Source organism: Petaurus breviceps, unplaced genomic scaffold, assembly GCF_028583685.1.
Source record: "Petaurus breviceps papuanus isolate PSGF00001 unplaced genomic scaffold, PetGlider_PUasm1.0 176, whole genome shotgun sequence".
NCBI lineage: Eukaryota > Metazoa > Chordata > Mammalia > Diprotodontia > Petauridae > Petaurus > Petaurus breviceps.
In genome coordinates, this window is record NW_027185771.1 from 7,966,777 (window position 1) to 7,983,911 (window position 17,135).

The following is a 17,135-nucleotide window of genomic DNA, read 5'->3' on the forward strand; positions in this document are numbered from 1 at the left end:
GAAGAGAAGAGAAGAGAAGAGAAGAGAAGAGAAGAGAAGAGAAGAGACCTTATGGTTATAGATGATGATCTGTGAAAAGACAAGAAGAGGGGCGGCCAGGTAGCTCAGTGAGTAAGAGCACCAGCTCCAGTGTCGGGATGACCTGGGATCGAATCCAGGCTCAGATACTTAGCACCACACCCAGAAATAACTGGCTATGTAACCTTGAGCAAGCTACTTAACCCCAATTGCTTAAAAAAAAAAAAAAGACAAGACAAGAAAATTAGGGATGGACCATCTCTTTGTTGAGGACCAAATGTAAGACAAGAAAGTAAGGAAGCAGCCCTTTGGCATTGAAAGGTACTGGTAGCTAGCTGTTCATCTGAGTTGGGACAGTTAAATTTGCTTGCTTTAGTTAGTAACATTCCTACCTTTGATATCAAAGTAGAAATAATTTAACTTTGCCAGTCACCCTGATGAGGAAAACAATTTTAGGAACCTTGACACAAAGTATTATCTATTAAAGCTACTGAAGATATTCATGTCACTGCATATGAAGAATGGCTGGAGCGAAATCCAATTTTATTTGTTTACATTTTCTCTGTTTAGATGATTTGTTTAAGTAATGCAAATATTATATATTATCAAATACAATATTGTTTATTATATGCAATAAGTCAACATAAAGTCAAACTATATGCAATGTTGAAAAATTTTTGTGAATTTTGGCTTACATAATGTGAGCTATTTACATAAACCCTAAATAAACTTACTCTGAACCTAACTTTTATGGATGAGAATCTGTATCCTATCTAGTTGCATGCCAACAATTCCTTCCATACACTCCTAACCTCTCAATATCCAAACTATTTACAATGATAAAGTTGAGACAGTGAAGTTTCCAGATCAACAGTTGCAGCTAAGAGTGGAATCCATTACTGATAGCTTGAGATATGAAGGTGGTAAAGTCTGTGGTTGTGAACCTTCCTCTACACAAAATCCACTATTGCCTACATCATCTCTCCCTTCACTGGGCATTAAAGGCCTTCCACATTCTGACACTCACCTCACTTTGCAGTCACATTTCACACTGTTCCTTCTTGTGCACAGAATATCTAACCAAGCTGTTCTGTCCTAATTTTATCCTCTACTCTCCTGCCTTGAAGCACTTGCACAGTCTGGACAACATACCTGGACTGCACACTTTTCTCATCTGTGTTTGTGAAAAGTTTCTCTCTCCCTTCAAGGCCCAACTCCAGTTCTGCCTACTATATGAGAATGCAAGCTTCTTTTTTTTTTTAAGCAATTGGGGTTAAGTAACTTGCTCAAGGTTACACGGCCAGTTATTTCTGGGTGTGGTGCTAAGTATCTGAGCCCGGATTTGATCCCCAGGTCATCCCGACACTGGAGCTGGTGTTCTTATTTGCTGAGCCACCTGGCCGCCCCTTTAAGCAATTGGGGTTAAGTAACTTGCTCAAGGTTATACAGCCAGTTATTTCTGGGTGTGGTGCTAAGTAAGAGCTTCTTAAGGGAAGGAATTGTTGAGGTTGGTTTGGCTCGTTGGTTTCATCTTTGTATACCCAGCACTTTCTAGATACAAGGCATTTACTTTAATTCAATAAGCATTTATTAAGCACCTATTTTTTTGTAAAGAAATGTGAAGGAAGGAAGGAAGGAAGGAAGGAAGGAAGGAAGGAAGGAAGGAAGGAAGGAAGGAAGGAAGGGGCTGCAGAATGCAAGGAGGGGAATGATGTGTCATGAACACAGAAAGGTAGGCTGGAGCCCCACTGTCAGGGGCTCTAAATGCTAAGCAGAGTCATTTTCATTTGATCCCAGTAATCCAGAGCCTCCAGAGTTCAGTGACCAAGGAAGCAATTTGGTCAGACTTTAGTAATATCATTTTAGCAGCTGTGTGAAGGATGGATTATCCTGATATATAGTAGGCCCTTAAAAAATGCTTGTGGAAAATGCATGGAGAAGAATTAAGGAGCCTCATAATAGTTGTCTTAAAGTATTTGAAGGACTCTCATGCCTAGCAAGGGACTTCTTTTACTTGGCCTCAGAAGACAGGACAGAAGAAACCAATGGAGCTTACAGAAAGGGATATGTATTTCTGCTCAATAGAGTGGAAAACCTGTTAAAAATTAGCCCTTTCCAAAGTAGTATGGGCTCTTTCTGGAAATCATGGATTCAAGGTCCCTAGCAGTCTTCTAGAAAATGCCACTCCCTGGTCAGGTATCCTGGAAAGGTACTCTTCATCTATATAAATAGACTAGATGGATGGCCTCTGAAGTCCCTCCCAATTCTGTCCTCGTGCAATTAGAAACTTCAGAGTCTGCTAGAGGAGTCAAATTCAAAAAGTCCAATGGACCTGCCAGGGGGCTCACTAGGTAGATGTGTCCTCCAGCAATGCAGACCTCCATCTACCCAGGGCCTTTCCACCCTTTGTGACTCCTGTGCATGTCCTCCCACACGCATGCTTGGGAGGACTGCTTACCGTGTTTGAGGCCTTGGCTTCCTCCTGACATCGCTCCTTGCTCTCACCATGTGATCAGTCTTTTTTTTTTTTAAACTATAGTGCTTTCTTTATTTAACGCCATCTCTCACATCCCTCCTTCTAGGAAGCTCATCACTGAGATCTAGCCCAATCCACTGGGTACCTCTTCAGTTTCCCTCTATGTAATAATATACATTTTTATCTATGTACATGAACGATTACAAGATAAGTAATAACGTGAGACAAATGCACAATAAAGTACAAATGAAGCATTATTACATTATTAACTGATTCAAAAATCAATGCAAACTACAAATGAAGCTTAACTAGGTCTAGGGATTATGCTTCAGAAATATTTAAATTTAGCCTAAAGAAAAGGTAAGAGTGAATTATAAAGAGGAAAAATCTGTCAGTATTGTACTGTCCTTAACTGTCTTACTTCACAAAGGGAAAAGTTGTCTCACATGACATAAAGATTTAATCCATTTTTTTCAGTCTCATTTTTCAAAATGAACACTACTAGAAGACACATCATATAATTTTGGTTAATTTCTAATTGGTCTAATTTCTCTTTCAAAAGATCAAAACACAGCAAGTTCTAAGATACCTTTCAGCTTTAGAACTATGAAGTCTTTGTATCCAAGTAAAAGGATTTCTGGATGATTTCTTTCCATATAAACAGTAGCTATTTAAGCTGCTTATAATTTGTGTGCCAAGCTCTCTACTAATTTTCCAGAGAGGTAGAAAGAAGAAAATAAAAGGAAAATTAGTTGCAACATTATTTTTTTTTTCATGGAAACATCAGGCCCGTCAAACCCCCACATCTTTCATCACCTAGAACAGTTTGCTTCCATTTCCAAATGTCTCTATTTGGGAGGAAGGATTTCATTTCAAAGCCAATATTATAATAAAGAGAAATACTGCGGTATGACACATACAAACTTTCTTTGAACTGAATTAAGGGATAGTTAAAACACTTCACAGAAAACAACCATCAAGATAAAATTGTATAATAGGCCCAACCCTCCCGGAAATCAGAAAGGGAATTAGGCAAATAAAGTCACTGATGTGTCCATACCCATGGATTTTGCTATCCTATTTCCAAGAAGGTCAAAGACAGAAAGACTCCATATACACTAAGATATGTACAACAGCACTTTTTGTAATAACAAAAAACTGAAGACAGAGCAGGTGCCCATCAACAGAGAAACATTTCAAAAAATTGTGATATATAAATGGAATGGAATGCACTCTGAGAATCATAGACTAGGAGGAAGTCTTAGGAACATAGGGAACTGTATAAATTGATACCAAAGGGAAGCAGAAACAAGAGAACAGTATACAGTGTAATCTGGTGCTGCTCAGTTGGTTAGTCCTGTCTGACTCATAATCCCATTGGCCATACTGTCCGTGGGGTACCTCCCCCCAAGCTCTCTGACCTCAGACTCATCAGCACTCTGACTCAATGTCTCCTTTGGACGACAGTCATCATCAGTGACCTATTGTCTTCTCTCTCCTTTATCAGAGTGTTCTGACTAGAATCTAGCAGAGGCCTAGATATAAGAACATTTAGCACGTGTTGATTGAAATTAATTATTGCTAATTAGATTTGGTACATAGAATAAGTAAACAACCTTCTACTGGTAATATTTTTATTCAATTTATGTTCATGTTCACCCTTCAGTAAAAAGAAAATTTAAAGCACCACCAGTTATTCACTCATTTTTACTGAATTATTTTGAAAATATTGGCAAACGAGTTCGTTTGCTCCTGCTTGTACCCGTTTAGGTCTTTTATCCCTCCAATTGTGGAGCCTGATCTCAGAGCCTTAAGAACAGATAATGTCCTTTATTCTGAACATTCCTGGTTCAGTTTTGTTCACCTTAGATAATTAACGAGCTACAACTAAATAGGTACTTAACAGGCACCACTGGTATGAACCTAGGATCAGAGAACATGTGGAAGGAGCTTTAGTCATCTTGTCAGATCCCAGTTTAGAAATCTTCATAAATGAGGTAAATTACTAATTAAAACACTATGTACAACGTTAGTAACTATTAAAAATAGAAATAAAGGATGAGTCAAAAAATAAACAGCAGCAATTTTTATTGTGAGGGCCACATGGAAGAACTTCTAATAATGTGGTTTATCTCCTTGGCTAAGACCATCTCACATATTCCTTTGTACATAAAACAACATTAATCACAAAGAATAAACCAAACATCTTTGCTCTCCATCAGGATCACAGTATTTAGAGTTGTCAGAGGCCTTAGAGACCATCTGGTCCAATCTCCACTTAAAAAAAAAAAAAGGAAAGGAAAGGCCTGACTAAGCCACAGTGACACAGATAGCATGAGGCACAGCTGTGATCCCTGCCCAAATCTTCTGACTCCACGGGATCTTTGGAAGCAGTCTGACAGTGCTTTTTGGGCAGCTTCCTTCAAGACAAAATGAATCAGACAACACGACCTTCGCATCTTTCATCTTACATGATAGCTACTTTCCCGAGCTACAAGACTAAACATGTAAGGGCTATTTAAAATTTTTTCATGTCTGTCATTCAAACACTCCAAAATCTGTTTACCTCTAAAATCAATTTCTCCATTTCAGGCATACACAAGATAGATGTATCATGAGCTGTTCTGTCATCCCTCAAATCAGGCAGACAAGAAAAAAGAAAATGCTACTGTCTGCAGATAGCCTAGGAAAGGCGCAGGAAGGAAAGGAGGTAAACAGAGCCAATCACTAATTCAATTCAACAGACACTTATGAAGCACATACTTGCGCAAGACACCATAGTGGAGCATGGACAGTAAAGGGACAAAAATGAAGCCATCCTGGTTCTCAAGGAGCTTACAATCTATTACTCGTTACAGGGACCAGCTTCAAGGAGGAGACTGTCACAGAGCTGGGGATCTGGGAAGACCTCATGTAGGAAGCAGAACACAAGCTGTATTTATTAATCATTAAGGAGAAGATAGAATGTGCACTAGAAACTAAAAACTGCTTTCAAGGGGCGGCTAGGTGGCGCAGTGAATAAAGCACAGGCCCTGGAGTCAGAAGGACCTGAGTTCAAATCCATTCTCAGACACTCAACACAAAAAACTAGCCATGTGACTTTGGGCAAGTCACAATTGCCCTCCCAATTGCCCTCCAAAAAGCAAAAAAAAATTTTAACGTGCTTCCTGGATGACTACATTGTAAAATCATCTTTTTAAAACATATACTTTTGATCATAAAAAAGGGAAAAGGATTCACACGTACAAAAATATTTATAGCAGCTCTCTTTGTGGTGGCAAAGAATTGGAAATTGAGGGGATGCCCATCCATTGGGGAATGGCTGAACAAGCTGTGGTATATGACTATGATGGAATACTATTGTGCTATGAGAAAAGATGAGCAGGCCAATTTCAGAAAAACCTGGACTTACGTGAACTGATGCTGAGTGAAGTGAGCAGAACCAGGAGAACATTGTACACAGTAAGAGCAACATGGCATGATGCCCATCTTTGACAGACTTAGATCATCATATTGCTGAAAAGAGTTAAATTACAGGAGTGGGGAACCTGTGGTCTCAAGGACACGTTACCTAGGTCCTTGGGTTCAGCCTTTTGACTGAGTCCAAGTTTTACAAAACAAATCCTTTTATTAAGGGGATTTGTTCTGTGAAGTTTGAATTTGATCAAAGGGCCGTACTTGAGGACCTAAAGGGTCACATGTGGCCTCGAGGCCACATGTTCCCCACCCCTGATAGAGTAACTCCAAAAGACTCATGATGGAAAACGCTATCCACATCTAGAGAAAGAACTATGGAGTCAAAATGCAGATTGAAGCACACTATATTCTCCTTTTGTTATTTCTTTCTTGTGATTTTTCCCTTTTGTTCTGATTCTTCTTTCACAACATGACTAATGTGGAAATATGCTTAATATGATCGTACGTGTATAGCCTATATCAGATTGCATGCTGTCTTGGGGAGGTGGCAAAGGAGGGAGGGGGGAAAATTTGGAACTGAAAAATCTTATAAAAGTGAATGCTGAAAACTAAAAATAATTTTTTTACAGACATACACTTTCCATCCAGAGCAATAATTGACTTTAACCAGTTACTCATTCCTAATATTCACCTCACTAGAATGCCCTAGCCTGAACCAATGTTTGATGATTATGATGACTATACTGAGTTCCAATTTCTTACTAACCTCTATGAATCATCTTTTTAATATGGAAAGTAAGTTGTAACACCTGCCCACGTAAATATTTGAGAGATTAGGTTGCTCTACCATTCAGAATAAATATATTTATTTTTAATAAAATAATTTGGGATTATCACAGCACTTATATCAATGGAAAAGTCCTAGTAGCTGCATTACACAATTACAAATCTGTATGTTATAAAAAATAAACAGGCACTGACTTGAGTAATTTAATCTCTGGAACTATTCAATTATATTCTGGAAAATCTGTAAATAAACCTACACCAATAAGTTTGGATTTTTATCACTAGAACATGCTAGAATTCAGACACTAATATTCAGCTTTAGTACTGTTTAAACCAGATTTCATGTTTAACAGCGATGAAAATAAGCAGTAACTTCAAAATGTATGGTGTCTAAGGAAAGACATTTCAAAGATGCTTTTATACCTGTGACTTTGGAACAGACCCTTCTCTTGGTTATAGGTGTCACAGAAATAAATGACCGATGTTATTGGCCTTTAAAAACTAAGAGAATGGTATAAATCCAAGTCTGATCTAATTCACCTTGTTCCACAAATACTGCACACAACATATGGGGGGTTCCATACAAAATAGAAACCTGGGCTTTGTTTGTAATATTCAACAATAAAAATACCTAACTTTCACTTAGTGCTTCAAGATTTACACATATATATACATATAAAAACAACCTGAAGAGGTAAATACTACTCACATTATTCCTATATTATAGATGAGAAAACGGAGATTTAGAGATAGTAAGTCATTTTGCCCACGGTCATATTTAATAAAAAGGTTTCTTCTACCCTCCCAGGTTTCTGTTTGCTATGGAGCCCCAGAGTGGAGGAGAGAAATTGATGAGACATCATGTCATAGTAGAAAGGGCACTATATTTTAGGTCAGAAAACCTATATTCAAATCTTAGCTCTACTACTATCTCTGTGATCCAAGGCAATTTACCCTTTCTGGGAACTTGGTTTCCTCATCTATACAATGAGGGGAACAGGTGATTTCTACGAACCTTTACAATCCTAAATTCTAAGGCCTTTACGGTCATCTGGAAATGGTGCAGTTAACTTGATATTTTTCCAGGAAAAGCGTTTTTCTGACAAGTATTTTGGACCACAAGCAAAACTCAAATTATTTCTTAACACATTTCTTAAGTGGTCAGAACTATTTTCAGAATACTGTGCTATGCAATACAAATACAAAAAGAAAAATAAAACAGTATTGATATCAAAGAGCTGAGATAAAATTATTGTCATTTCAAGAAGCAGATGGTGCTAAACAAGTAGAGTGTCCGAGAGAGGGGAGAGGGAGGGAGAGAGAGAGACAGAGAGAGAGGGGGAGGGGGAGGGGGAGAGGGAGAGGGAGAGGGAGAGAGAGAGGGAGAGAGAGAGAGAGAGAGAGAGAGAGAGGGGTACCCGAACCACCATCACCAAAAGGAGCTAGGCATTCTATGCGGTGGGGACAAGAAGTAACTATATCCCAGACATGGGCAACCACTTGTGCAAAGGTAGGACATGAAGAAAAGCAGCTAGCAATCTGGTCTGACTGCTACAGAGAAGAGGAGTAATATTAAATAAGACGGGAAGGATAGGCTGGAGTCAGACAGCAGAGAACTTTAAATGGAAGAGGGAGCATTTTCTATTTTAGCCTAGAGTGAAAAAGGAAGGCAATGGAGTTCTTTGGGTAAGGGAGTGACAAAGTCAGATTACTGATTAAGGAATATCCATTTGGTAGCTGTGTGCAGGAATACATTAGAGAAGATGGAGGGCAGAAGCAGAGAGATCAATTAGGAAGCTATTACTGTAGACCAGAGCAGAGGTAATGAGCAACCAGGCTGGATACGCAGAGATGGCAATCAACAAGACACCCAAATGATTATTAAACGCGGGGTTCTATGAACAAAACGGCGACTGGGCCAAATGGCAAACAGCCAATGGCTATAAAGATCTAAGATGTGCAGCTGCGTCAAAGATGTCCTCAGGGTCTGGAATATGCCATACTTCCCCTAGAAAATGGGAGATTTGGCATTATTTATGAAAATCACATGAAAGACAACCAGGCTAAATTAAACACTTTAAAGAAGATACAACTTAGGATATCAAGTGGAAGTTATATAGCTATATCTACATGTAGACATATATCACAATTTTACAACTATCCCTCCTTTGTACTTTGAATATTGCTTCTATGTCTCAATATGGAGTCAGATAAAGGATACTGCAGGACAAAAGCAATGGTCACTCAGATGAGGGGGGGGGAGAGGGAGAGAGGGAGGGAGGGAGAGAAAGGGAGGTAGGGAGGGAGAGAGGGGAGAGGGAGGGAGAGAGAGACAGAGAGAGAGGGGGAGAGAGAGAGAGAGACAGAGAGAGAGAGAGAGACAGAGAGAGAGAGAGAAAGAGAAAGAGAGAGAGAGAGAGAGAGAGAGAGAGAGAGAGATTCATGAAAAAAAACTTAACCTAAGGAGAGGAAAACCAGTATAGACACATAAAAGATTTATGTGAATATGGAAAAAATAAAAGATGAAGGGATAATTCTAAGCTAAGCTTCAGGGAATCAAAAGATGGGACAAGAGGCCAGAGAGAAAGACTAGATCCATAAATCAAATCATTTTACGAGACGCTGGTAGTATTATGTTATTGTTTGGAAACTTAGGACAAATACTAACAAAACAAAACAACAGAAGGTGCTCAGTGGAGAAGTGAGGACTACAATGTGGAACATGGAATACACTGCCAAATACAGTCACTGCGTTCATTGATTTTGTTTAAATGCTATACACAAGAAAGAATTCTCCATGTGTAGGTGATGGATGGGTAGGTAGGGCCAGGAAAATAACAAAAACAACAGCACAAATGATAACTAACATGCACACACAGAGCTTGCTATGTGCCAGGCACTGTGCTAAGTGCTTTGCAATTATTATCTCATTTGAGTCTCACTGTTAGTACTCCCCATTTTATACTGGGGAAACTGAGGCAAACAGGGGCTAAGTGATTTGCCCAGCTAGCAAATGTCTGAAGCTGGGTTTGAATGCAGGTCTTTCGGATTCTAGGCCTGGCAATCTGCACCACTTAGCTGCCAAAATGACTAGAGTCTAAAAACAAAACATAACAAAGTTTTTTATTAAAAAAAAAAAAAAAGAAAAGAAAAACAATTTCCCTAATTCTCTGCAGGGATAACATGGTACTTCTTGGATGACAGGAAGTGCTCATCCTCTCTGTTACCTCATGACCCATCCCACTCTGTTCTCTGGGGCCAACAGGACCTGAGCCTCAGTAGTTAAGGGAGTTCACATTGTCTCAGTGATTTAATCAACTATTCAGGCAGTGGTTTGCCCTGCTCTCAGAACCACTTCATACTAACCATTGTGTTGCTTCTTGTTCCCTTAATAGAGGACAAAGACAGATGAACTATAAAGGGAAACTCAAAATAATTTTCCTTTGCTCATTGTCAGAAGTTCTGATAAAAGGACATATTAAAAAAAAAGGCTAAAACTAGTATCTAACCTGAGTGTGTAAATTATAGATGAGGCTCCATTATCCAATTTAGTCTCCATTTGACCTTTTCTATCATCTATTTGAGAGTTAGCTTTAACATACGTATTTTCTGTTCGTTATTATTGAAATTATACTCTGTACTTCAAAACCAATTAAGTGAAATTACTTAGCAAAGAATCCCTAGGGACGGAAAATGAACAAAAAATGACTTTTTAGTTTCTATGATTAATCCAAAGAACAAACCAAAAAACGAAGCTTTCGGATCTCTCATCTGCACACTGACCTTTGCAAAAGCTGCTTAAAACCCAGTGCACATCATGTCTGACAGCTCTTGAAGCCCAACTCTCATGACATTTCTATGAAAGTTACTCTAGGTTCACAAGAGTCAACATCACCAGAGAATACCAAGTAATTGCTTTCCTGCATTATCCATGAGAACTGCTGAAATCAATGATTTTGCTGAGGTGGATCCTCCTGAACAGATCACGGCAATCAACCTGGTAATGAGCCTCACCCAAGTCAACAAGACTGATCCCCACAGAGCAGGTCAGCTGGCCCAATCTCAAAGCCTGCTTAGCTTGGCAAGACCATATAGTGTACATTTGTGTAATGTACATATACAGAATCGCTGGTGAAAGTTATTATTCTAAATAAAAATTTTGTTTTTTATTTTTGACATAAGGATTTATTAAAATGAAGGAAATATGAAGCTGGAAGAGGAATAATACTTCAGTTTTAATTGATTTGGTACTCAACATTTGGAAAGCATTTGGCACAGTGCCTGGCAGAAAGTAAACACTACATAAATTTTAGCTATTGTTGTATAGGAGTTACCCTTGGCTAGCATAGCCTTTGACAACCCAGGATCACCATTATGCCACAATAAGATATCAAAGTAGGAAATTTAGGAGAAGTTTCCAACTTGTAACAAAAATTAACTCCCTTTTTTTTATTTGTAAAGAACGATTCAAACTCTTAAGTGAATGTCAAAACCTCCTTATATAGAGAGTGGGAAAAGGAATACCAATTATATATTAAAATCCAAAGTAATGGAGGCTATAAACATCAGGCATTTCCTTAAAAAAAAAATTAATCGAATGGGAAATCAAAAGGTCAGTTACACTGAGTAATATATTTCATGGTACATCACTGAGTACTTATAGCATAACTTGAAATGTTTCCCAAAGCCGAGAGATAAATGAACTATAAATATAAGTGCAAAAATTAATTTCTTCTACCCAGAGCAGAAAGCAGTCATTTTTACATCAGAGAAAATTTTCATAAAAATGACATGTGAAACAATTAACTGCTTAAAATCATCTGTTCCATAAATGAGATGGAACAGTAGTGTCATTTAAGGACCCTGAGTATTAGGAATATTTGTTTAAAAATAGTGTTTGTCACAACTTACTAACTGGGGCAGCCTAAATGGTTAAACTTCCTAGATGGTAAAGGTGATAGTTCTAGCAAAGGCTGTCAGAGAAAGAAGTGGCGAGCACACAGTAAGAGCTTCATCAATACATTGTGAATAAAAATGAAATATGAGAGCTCACTAACTCATAAATGGCTTAAAAAAACAGTTGTGCCAAAGGAACGGAGGTTAAACTCGATGATCTCCCTCAAGGTCCCTTCTAGTTAAAGGAGCCTCTATTTTAAAAGTTTATAGATTTCTATCAAAATCAATTAAAACTCGGAAAAAAATTTTTATGGCACATTTATGGAACTGTGATGTAAGTTATTTAACATAAAATTCTTGACCCTTATTTTTAATGTAAGGATTTATTAAAATGAAGGAAATATAAAGCTACAAGACAAATACTTGGGTCTTTGTTGATTGATAATCAAAGGAAATAAAGGGCTTAGCACAGCATAAGCAACTATATAAATGTTAGCTATCATCATCGAGGTCATGGTCGTCATTGTGAATCTGTCACTTAGTCTGAAAACCACAAAATCACCCCAAATATGCTGAGGATATCCAACATCTATTCTCACACCTCCCTGCCTCAGTCATTATTCATTTCAATTCAATTAGCTGGCTTCTAGAATATCTCTGTCAATGTCCCATTTCACAGAGACCTGGAACACACATTCACATGTGCGTGCAGGCATGTGTGTATATATTGCATGTATATGTGTACATATTACAAATATACACATATATTTATATATAATTTACATCAATTTATATATTAAAATAATGTTTTATAGAAATATATTATTTATATACTACATATCTACATGTGTATGCTTATATAATATATACACACATATAATCATAATTTCATATTATGTGTGGTTAAATGTTATAAATTAATATGTCACAAGGATATATATTATGTTAACATCTATATTATCATCTAAAAGTTAGGATTCTAAATGGTCGTTAGCATCCATTCTTCCCTTCTTCACCCCTGGATTTCTGTCACAGTGGTTTGAAAATATCCATTGTTTAATTGCTCTCTTCTCCCCTAAATACCATACTGAAGTTATGATTGCAATTCAGTAATTGCAACTTCCTATTCCTCTGAATTACTCTCTCTGGTAGAAGTAGTTGGAAACAAAGAAATGGTCAAAACTGGGGACTCACTCACATTAAGGCTCATTTCCTAGCAACATTTTGTTGTGTGCAAAGCACTCAACTCCATAGCATAAGAAGTACAAACACCATCATCCCCACTTCACAAACAAGGAAATGGAGATTCCAAGAAGGTAAAGGGCCTGTGGAAGTAGCGGAGTGCTCTAAATCCATCATATCACACTCCTTCCCTAACAAGATGATCTCAGCATTACCAAGTCTACTCAATAAAATTGACCAGGATGATTTATCAGTTCTCTACAAGTCATACCTCAGCAAATGACTTACTAAGAGACAGCAATATCTTGTTTGCAAGAATAAACCATAATGCTACTGTCACAGCATGTGCAATAAGGGGGGGAAGCCTATAACAAAAGTATACTTCAAGACCCAAGTTCCCAAGGCATAGTTTCTTAAATCAAGTAAAAACTTTTAAGAGAAATAACAGTGGGGTAGAAAAAAAAAGAAAAAGAGAAATGATGGGCATAATCCTTGTCTACTGTTGAATTCAAACGCCAGAAAATATTAATTTCACTCCCCAATAATTTCAGGAAATTAACCTACATGGGGGGTAGGGGTGGAAGGGGAGACTTTTCTTTAAAAAAAAAAATGATTTAATAAAGAGCTCCCCCTGCAGTATAAAATGATTTTTCAATTTAAGCAGATGGAATAAATAAGAATGTTTTATTTAAGTTTCTTTTTCAGTCAGCTGTCTAAACACATACTTAGAATTCAGAGCATGTTTCACAAAAAAAAAATGGGATAAACATGGTAGTAAAGTTCAGAGACCACTCTATTGAACATAATCATGTAATATAAATTAACTAGCATTATCATAGGAAAAAGGGCAACCTAGCAAGGTAGATAGCTTGAAATCAGAAGATATGAGTTCAAACCCTGCCTTGAAAATTAACTAGCTACATGACCTTGGGCAAATCACTTAACCTCTCCATGCCTCAGTTTCCTCATCTGTAAAAGGAGTTTAGACTCGATATAAGTACAAAATGATTCTATGAATTTTAGGCCTGAAATGTAACCTAGAAAGCATCTAATCCTATTGCACAATTCCACAAATATGAAAACTGGAACAGGGAGCCTAGTAAAGAAGAAATAACACTGAATTTCAAGAAGGACCATGACTTAAATGCTGCATCTGCTTACTTCAAGTGTAAATGTATCAAACCCCTGCTCTGGGCCTATTTTCTCATCCAGAAAATAAAAACTGTAGTAGGCAATAGCTAAGGTCCCTTCTTACTCTGAATCTATTAAGCCCAAAGAGTTGACTTGACATCCCCCAGGTCACATAGATTATGGTGGCAGAAATGGAGATTACAGGGTTTTCCATGCTACCTTGTCTCCCCAAAAAAAGAGAATTTGTACAGTAACTGTCTCACTCTTCTACTGTTTACATTGAATATTAGCCAGCTCTTCAGGCTAAATCTACATATTAGATTAATTTTTCAATAATAGCCCTTACATATACTATCCATAAACCTTGCTAGTTTATTAAAAGCAAATTGGCAATCTCTTTTTGACAGAAAGAAGGCACAGCTTTTACTTTTTCCTAAGTTCATCAACAAATTACATCTCCATGGCCTCTTTCAGTGGTATTGATGCTACAAAGTATGGAAGTACAGTACTGTGAGGGCTACAAAGCATCACAGAGCATGATCCCTATCTTGTCAAACACCACATTCTTTTCCCATTCATATAACTATATGTAACTATATTCATCACCTAAAGCCCTAAAGACTTATACAATTTTATGTTCTACCAATAAATTATTTACACAGTGATGCCACACAGCTGTGAATCATGGAACACCACAATCTCAAAGAGCTGAAATAATAAGTAATCCTAAGTCAAGTCAACGAGCATTTGTTCATGACTGTATACTGTGGACCAAGCACAGTGTAAATGTGGGCAATTGAAAAACACAACCAAATGATACATGCTGAGTATAAGCTGGGTGACCATAGTATCAACACCTGAAAAATCCCAAAAAGACATCACGGAGAATGAGTCATGACTAGAAAGGGTAATAAGTCAGTCATGCAGGGAGAATGGGAAATAACAAACACCCTGAGCACTACCAAGCTGTCACTGAGATAGCAAGAGAATCTGAGCGAGGTGAAGTAAGTGTTAGCTCCTCCTAGAAGGATTTAGAGAAAGATGTGGACAAGAATGGGACAAGATGAGAAGGCACAGAGGTGCTGTACTCCACTCTGTACAATACCATCATCATTTACCCACCTAAGTCTCTAAGGACCAAATGAACTACAAGCTCAAAGTATAGTAGCTTAAAAAAAAAAGGCTTCAAGACAACCTAAATATTTCTGCATCTCTGTGAGTTTACCATTGCGTGCGTTAACCCTCCAATGGCGCAGACTAAAACCTAGGCATCTATGAAGTCCTCGGCTGTGTACTCCCAAGGGGCAGGGAGCTGGGTGGTGCAGTGTACAGAGCACCAGGGCTGGAGTCAGGAAGACCCAAGTTCTGCTTATGCTGACTCAGCAAAGGACAATTACAAAAAGTGAAGAGACCTCTAAGGTTTTTTAAAATACTTTGATTAAATCTAATGAGTATTATAACTCAACTTGTAGAGAGGAAGAAGGAAAGAGGAATAGAGAAAGAGAGAGGGAGAGAGGGAGGGGGAAGGAGAAGGACAAAGGGAGGGAGGGAGGGGAAAGGAGGGAGAGAAGAAAGGAGAGAGGGAGAGGGAGTGAAAGGGAAGAAGGAGGAAGAGGGAGAGAGAGGAAAGGGAGACAGACAGGCAGACAGCTTTTCCTACTGAGCTCTGGTTTACAGATGGACTATGCTGTGAGGTCAGTACACATTCAACCAAAGAATCCAATCTCCTACACTTGCTTCATCTCCATTTCAGAGCAATCATGATTCACAATCCTAAGCATGACCTTGGTGATACTGCTAATACAGTGGGCATATATTATTAAGTTATGCCTATTGTCCTCTATTCAATTAAATAAGTAATAGCCCATTTTCTACAAGAATTAAAAAGGGAAGAAAAGGGGCAACTAGGTGGAGCAGTGAATAGAGAGCACTGGCCCTGGAGTCAGGAGGACCTGAGTTCAAATCTGGCCTCAGACACTTAACACAAAAAAAACTAGTCGTGTGAACTTGGGCAAGTCACTTAACCCCAACTGCCCCATCTTCCCCCCTCCAAAAAGCAAAAAAAAAAAAAGGAAGAAGAAGGAACTGTTCTAACCTTAAGCAGCAAATTAACTAAACCAGAACTCATAATTTTCCAAGAAGCACAATTAAAGAAAGTACCCCCAAGGGGCATAACTTGATTGACATGTTGTTACATAACAGAAGTCAGCACCACATCATACAATGAGGTAACAAGCCACAGGATCTTTTAGATGCCACAGAAACAATTTCAAATTTTCTTTAAAGACTACATAGCAATTAGTACAGACCATGTGAAATGGGAAGAGCATGGCCACTGTGAGATCTGGGTTATTCCAAAGTCAACTTCAGGCATATAAGTTCTCCCTTCCAAGAAGATAAGAGCAAGCTGCCCAGTTGCAACTTTTGGCTCTTACAAGAAATAAAATGACTACATCAAGAGGACAAGCCTATCATTCTTTAACAGTTTTATGTTAATAGTGTAATTTCTCTGAAACCAACCAGCCTACTTAACATTCCCTACAGCTGAGCAAAGTTCTTTCCAGTCATGGGGGGTGTTGAGGACACCAATCCAATTCTCACAAAATAAATCTCACTGAAAAATTTTTAATGGATGATTCTACAAAAGGTCCAAAGCAAATCTGATCCAAGGGACATTAATGGATTAGCTGTTTTTTCACCATTTACATAAACAACAATCATGTTTAAAAAAAAAAAACACATCTGTCTTAATATAATCTGTGCCAAGCAATCATATCTAAAAGGGAAAACTCCAGCAAATGTTTTCATAGCATTAAAAATTGTCCTGGGATAAATACATTTTCTCAAGGACATAGCTGTATGAAGCATAATACATAAACACTTAGAAGGGTTATAATAAAATAATTCCAAAATACAATTCCTGTCTTTCAAGTGTAACATCAAAATTAAAATCAGAGACATTATCAGTGGAAGCCCCTTGAAAAAATAAACTTACCTTCCTAAAGCAACTTTCAGAATCTCAAACTCATACAGATGCTGATACTTTGACACAGATACAGAAACCACCTTGAATTAACCTTTTATGGAGATAAACATATATTTCCATAAAAGGATTTTTTTCCAGTAACATGACCTAAAACCATATGTTTTTATAAATAAAATGTATAATGTCATGGACCATGTCCATCTTAAAATGTAAGTGATGTAGGTCATATTAAGAATAAAACAC

General features: G+C 37.8%; 1 protein-coding gene across 11 annotated transcripts in view; it reads right to left on the minus strand.

Moving 5' to 3' along the window:
• The window catches only part of BANP (BTG3 associated nuclear protein), a 271,124-nt gene that overhangs the window by 170,729 nt on the left and 83,260 nt on the right, over nt 1–17,135 (minus strand). The gene's annotated exons all lie outside the window — the stretch shown is intronic.